The sequence below is a fragment of the Lactuca virosa genome, chromosome 2, assembly GCF_052849685.1.
Source record: "Lactuca virosa cultivar CGN04683 chromosome 2, Lactuca_virosa_CGN04683_v6, whole genome shotgun sequence".
Lineage (NCBI taxonomy): Eukaryota > Viridiplantae > Streptophyta > Magnoliopsida > Asterales > Asteraceae > Lactuca > Lactuca virosa.
In genome coordinates, this window is record NC_136427.1 from 309879632 (window position 1) to 309885941 (window position 6310).

The 6310-nt window shown below is 43.2% G+C and overlaps 1 pseudogene; it reads right to left on the minus strand.

Annotated features, from left to right (window-relative positions):
* Positions 1 to 333: 333 nt before the first annotated feature.
* LOC145158775 (uncharacterized) lies at positions 334 to 5910 on the minus strand (annotated as a pseudogene).
* Between the last annotated feature and the right edge of the window lie 400 nt (positions 5911 to 6310).

A 6310-nucleotide genomic window follows, 5' to 3' on the forward strand; every position in this document is an offset into this window, starting at 1 on the left:
TAATAATTAGTGGGGTGTTGGTTCGGGGTGCCAAATGATATACTTTTGAGTTCCGAGGGTTAAAGAGTAAATGTCGGACCTATTCTGAGAAGGATTCTTGAAGTCAGGGTAGAAATGGTAATTTATGGATCTTAATTGAGAATAAGTTGTGAAGGAGGGGTTGTTTTGTAACTATTGGGCTTCTTATGAAAAAGAATTATGGAACAGGGGTTTAAAGGGTAAATTAAGGACTGGTTTTGAAAGAAAAGGGAGGAGGAGGGACCATTTCCGTCATTATGAGTGAAGGTTATGTGAACCAGGTATATAACCCGACTATCCTTCTAAACCCTAGCCCTAGATGCTCCATACTTCAGCCGCCATCTCTCCTTCCTCCATCATCCGGCCGCCACCACCCTTCACTCTCGTCTCGTCTTTCCAATCAGCCAAAAGAACCGCCGACATCCTCCATTCTTGCCCATGTCGGGTTGGTTTATAATTGTCGTGGAGTGGCGGACCACGGATGCCACTGTTCCATCGGCTGCCGGTGACAACCGACACTTTGCCGCCATGTTGAACCATCAAATGCACGCCGCCTTCTCGTTGCCGGCGACGACTCGGATCACAAATGGGCGGACGTTCGTCATGCTGTCGCCAAAGCTGCACTCGGAAGGAACCACATCACCGTGTCTTTTCTCCATTTCGTTCTACTATCGCACCCTTGCCGCTGCCGCTGCCCAGGTCGCCATTATACGCCTCGGTCGTGCCCGTCGCCACCACAACTCGAGTGGACGCTTTCTGTGGTGCTCCGATTGCCGCTAGTGTTGTTGCGTCCCAACACCATCCGCAACCAATGGTCGCTGCTGTTGTCGGAACCACCAGGTGGGTGGTTAGGTTATTTTTCCGATCAAGTGTGTGGGTGTGACTTTGCCACTAGAGAGCCTTCCATAGAGATGTTTGTTTGGCCGGAAACCAAGGAAGGCCACCATGGCTGCCAACCATGGTGGTAACCGCCGCCTTGCTGCTCTGCCACCACCAGCCGCCGCGTGGTGGTGGCTGTGTGCGTGTTTTGTTGTGGTCTTAGGTGTATGTGTGAGTTTGTGTTAGTGTGTGTGTGTGTTATTTTGTTTCTCAGCCTTGTAATTGTAACAAAAGTGGAATAATGAAGAGAAAAACCAAAAACCACCACCTTAGGGTGGTGGCTGCCGCCTCCTGCCGCCACCGGCCGCCGTGTCGGGTGGCGGTGCGCTTAGTTGTGTTGGAGTTGCTTTTTGGATGTTTGGACAAAGGACTAAAACCCTAATGGGCCTTGTAAGCCCTAATGGGTCCAATAAAGCCCTATTTGGACCTAAAAGCCCAAACATGAGACTGATGGGCCTAGTGGAAACCCTAATGGGCTTAAGGACTTAGCTATTGGGCCTATTGGGTTAATATGGGTTAGAAACCCTAATGCCATGAAACCCTAATTGTGGAAATTGTTTGGGACACACACACGAGAATTAATTATTAAACTTAAAATAATAATTAATAATCATTGGCAAACTAACTTAGCAATAATGGACTTAATGGATTAAGTCCTTTAGGGGTTAAGTAAGAAACACTTAACCCTAATCATCATTTCATGTGAAAGCGCTAATCTCACTCGGGCTTTGAATTGGGTCTTCCTATTGGGCTTTGGCAATTGGACTATTGATGGACCATCCAAGAACAAGTTAAGGGACCAGAGTAATTAGATGGGCTTTAGGATAAGGCTCATGTGAGGACTTGGGCCTAATTTGGAAAATTAGGCCATAAATGGGCCATGTTTAGGCCTTTATGATTATGTGATATTGGGCTATGGGAATTGGATTAGAATAATTGAATGGGCCTTAAGGAAAGACCATGTAAAGGTTTGGGCCCAATTTGGAAAATTGGGCCATATGTTGGGCTTTGACCCATTATTTGACTTTTGGGCTTTTGTAGTGTGAGTTGGACCTTGGGCTTGTAACCCAATTATTAATTAGGTGTTGTTTGATGTTGACAGTTCGGGAATCTGTCAACCAGCAGCTGGAGTGGTATCAGCGGGACTTCAGCAGTGCCAGGTGAGTTATCCTCACTATACTAAGGGGTCTAAGGCACCAAGGCCGGCCCATTGGATATGTTATCCTAGTAGTGTTAGATGTTGAGTATGAGTTAGTGCTGCATGATAGTGGTTATGCCAGTTAGGTAGACCTGTAGGACTACCTGTGATGTTATTTGATTATTGCATGCTCAGTGGTTATGATATGTGTTTGTGATAAGGGATGGGTTGAGGTTGTACTGCTTCGTGCGGTAGCCAACAAACTCTAGGAGCATTCCAGTTACGAGCTAAGGGAGACTCGTACTGTGGGCTCAGGAGCATTCCAGTTACGGGCTAAGGGAGACTCGTACTGTGGGCTCGTGGGTATTATAGTCTGTAGGGTTGTGGACCCGTTATGTGCTGTTCTGTTCAGTTTGTTATGTTATGATGTTGCTGACATGGTTATGTGGACTGTATATGTATCGGTATTTTGGGGGTAACTCACTAAGCTTTCGGGCTTACAGTTTCAGTTTATTGTTTCAGGTACATCAGGGGATCGTGGCAAGGCACAGGCGTGATCGTACAGCTCCTCACTTTTTATGACTATGTTTCTGGGATACTCTGATATTATACATTTTGAAAAAAAGTTTGTAATAACTAATGCTTTTTGGGTTGTTTAAAAAGTTTTAAATTGGCTTGAATTTTTGGGTGTTACAATCTTACAACCTTTTAGACCTTTAACTTATGCAACCGATACAGAATCCTTCAAAAAAACAAATAAATATTTTAAATATTTACACAAAAAAATGACATTTATATTATTTATATTATTTTGACCGATAATGATAAGGACACTTACACTGAAGTAAGTATGAAGGGCTATGGTGAATGAAAATGGTTTTTTTTTGTCTATGTTTGTGATTTTTAATTCAGTTGAAAGGGTTTTCTTGTTTAGAGTGATCTGCAAAAAAAAGAAGATTTTATTTAAAGTTTGATAAAGGAAAAAATGGGATAAAGTAAATTTACCTTGTATAAAGCTTGAAAACTGCAATCCCACATAGGTCGACTGTATAAGCTATCTTTAAGATCTAAAGTGATAACTATTAACAGGCGTTCCATCGACATTTTCAGAATCAACAACTGACCAATTGAAATTCCTTGGAAATCCATGATATTACCAATTTTATGGATAAATGTCTCAATTTGTTAAAAAAAATTTAACGATTTATGGATCATGGGTGCAATCATTTTGTATTACATACCTGTTGCATAGGGACAGGTCCAAATTGAGGGAAATAATGGGGGATACCTTCACTGATTGCAAAAGAAATAAAATGGAAGAAAGAGTGAGACTCAAATGTGGAATTTAGAGTGATTTCAGGATTCTAGAAATAATGGAGTTATAGATTTGGATTTAAAATCAGAAGAAAAGTAACCTTATGGGCTTCTGTTGTAACGCCCGGATTCCAGGTAGGGATTTAAATAAAAGGTTAATTGGTTTAATGTCCTACTCGACGAGTTGGTTTCCCTACTCGTCGAGTAGCAGCGGGGTTGGAACGCGTGTTTAGTGACCTACTCGACGAGTCCATTAAGGGACTCGACGAGTAGGAGCTGGCAGAAGAAACCCTAAATCTCGGGGTTTTGCACCCTATTTAAGGAATGATAAGCCTCCTATGGCCTCCTTGCAGTCTTTGAGACCCCCTTAAAACCCTAATACGTGTGTGTGTGTGCCCATTGTGTGTTTGAAGCTTGAAGAAAGGATCCTTGGAGGGAGAAGGCTTAAAGGAGAAGGAGATTGGAGCAAGTAGAGTGTGGGAATCAACTCTTATCTCAGTTATCATCTTCTGGAGGTAACCAAATCGCCTTTTCTTTGTGAATCTCTTCTATTGGTTGAATTTTAGGGTTTTTGGTGAGATATTAAGTTGGAAAGATGAGCTATGGGCTAGATCTGAGGTTGTAACTTCAGATCTGGACCCTCCTTGGATTCTATAAGCATAAAGTTTCAGTTTTGGTCAGGATTAAGGTCCCTCTTGAGCATGAAGTTTCATTAAGAACTTAAAATAGGCATTTAGAGCCTTTATAGCCATGCATGCACGTAAAGTTTGCAACTTTACGTGATAAGCATGCCCTAGAAGCTTAGATATGTGATTTGGAGCCGCTGCATGGCTCAAAACAAGTCTGTATGGAAAAGGGACTGAATGGACTCGGCGAGTCGCAAGGGTTGACTCGGCGAGTCACATGAAGATGGCCGTGGACGCGACGAGTTGGATGAACAACTCGGCGAGTCCGATGAAGATTACCATAAGACTCGGCGAGTTGAAGAACAACTCGGCGAGTCGGATGAGTTTTCCCTAGGATATGTATGCGTATGTATCCGTCGAGTTGCAAGGATGGAACTCGACGGGTGACCTTAAAGTTTGAACGAGAATCGAAGCAACTCGACGAGTCACCCCGATGACTCGGCGAGTTGGAATGTGCTTCAAGGAACTCGGCGAGTAGCCGAGGGTACTCGGCGAGTTGGGGTCAACATGGACTGTTGACCTTGACTGAGGACTTTGACTTTGACCAGGGGTTGACTAGTGGGTTATGGAGTACCTTATATGGTTAAGGACTTATGAGTATATTGTGCTTTGGTGTTAGGTGGTGGAGCCTGTGCCAAGTGATTCGAGGGTTGGGTTTTATCTTCCGAGTCGACATTTGCGAGGTGAGTTATCCTCACTATAATAAGGGGTCTAAGGCACCAAGGCCGGCCCACTGGATATGTTATCCTAGTAGTTGTATTATGTTGAGTATAAGTTGGTTATGCATGCTAGTTTGATATGCTAGAGGGTAGGTCTATAGGACTACCTGTGATACTGATTGATTACCTGTATGTGCATTATCTGTTACATGTTGATATGTTATGTGGGATGGGTTGGGGTTGTACTGCTCCGTGCGGTAGCCAACAAACCCTAGGGTATTCCAGATATGAGCTGAGGGCCCGGTAGGCATTCCAGACTCATACGGAGGACTCGGGAGCATTCCAGATACGAGCTGAGGGCCCGGTAGGCATTCCAGACTTGTACTGAGGGCTCGATAGTATTCCAGATACGAGCTGAGGGCCCGGTAGGCATTCCAGACTCGTACTGAGGACCCAGGGGTAATCCAGCTTGTAAAGCTGTGGACCCATTGCATGTTGTTCTGTTCAGTTTGTTATGATATGTCATGGTGTGACATGGTTATGTGGACTGTATGTGTATCGGTATTTTAGGGGTAACTCACTAAGCTTTCGGGCTTACAGTTTCAGTTTATTGTTTCAGGTACATCAGGGGATCGTGGCAAGGCGAAGGCATGATCGTACAGCTCCTCCTGTTATGTTTATGTTTCTGGGAATACTCTGATAGAATGTATTTTGAAAACAAAGTTGTAATGTTTCGATGAACTTGATATGTTTTGAAAGTTTAAATTTGTTCGAAATTTTTGGGTGTTACATCTGTCATATGAAAACAACATATGGTCGAACAAAAAGGAGATCCCTGCTTCCGATTTTCCAAGATGTAACACATCCTCCATATAAGTAGAGCTCGGCTTCATTGAAAAATTATTGAGATGAATGTAGAATGACCTAATTTGAGGAACTTATTGTTCAAAATGCAATAATCACTTTGAAATCGAAAATTCAAGTATATTATCGTATATTCCTATCTATAGTATCCACATAGTTCTCGACCGTTTCTAATTAAGGAACTAATTAATTGATGAATATTCACGTAACATGTTAATGACTAGTATCAATCAATCAAATCGAGGTACCTTCCATGGGAAGAGGTTAACACGACCTTGGGCAATTTCCCTAATCCTTCAGTAACTTTAACTCCCAAAGTCACAGTATCCTTATTCACAATCGCAAATGCCATACCTGAATAAGGATGCAATCGTTTCTTGTATCTTCAGTATACAAGAGTATACAAGAAGGAGGTGATTTTTTAAGGAGGTGTTTTTCTACCTGAGGAGATAAGAGACAGAAGGAGCTGGTTCAGGAAGAGGATAAAAAACGAAGGTAGTTTGGGGCGCCAGTTTTAGAGATGAGAGGAGTTGATTTCCGGCAAGCTAACGAGTGGCAGATTAAAAAGGATGTGAAAGCAGATCTATAGAGGTGGTTCAGGAGGAGGAGATGGATGAAGGTGGTTTATGAAGAGGAAAGTGGAAGGAGGTGGTTTTCGACGGTACGAGGAGTAGAGGTGGAGGGAAGAGGAGGTGGTGCGGTGGTTCCGGAGGCGGCATTCGGAGACTGATTTGAGATCGAGACACCAAACA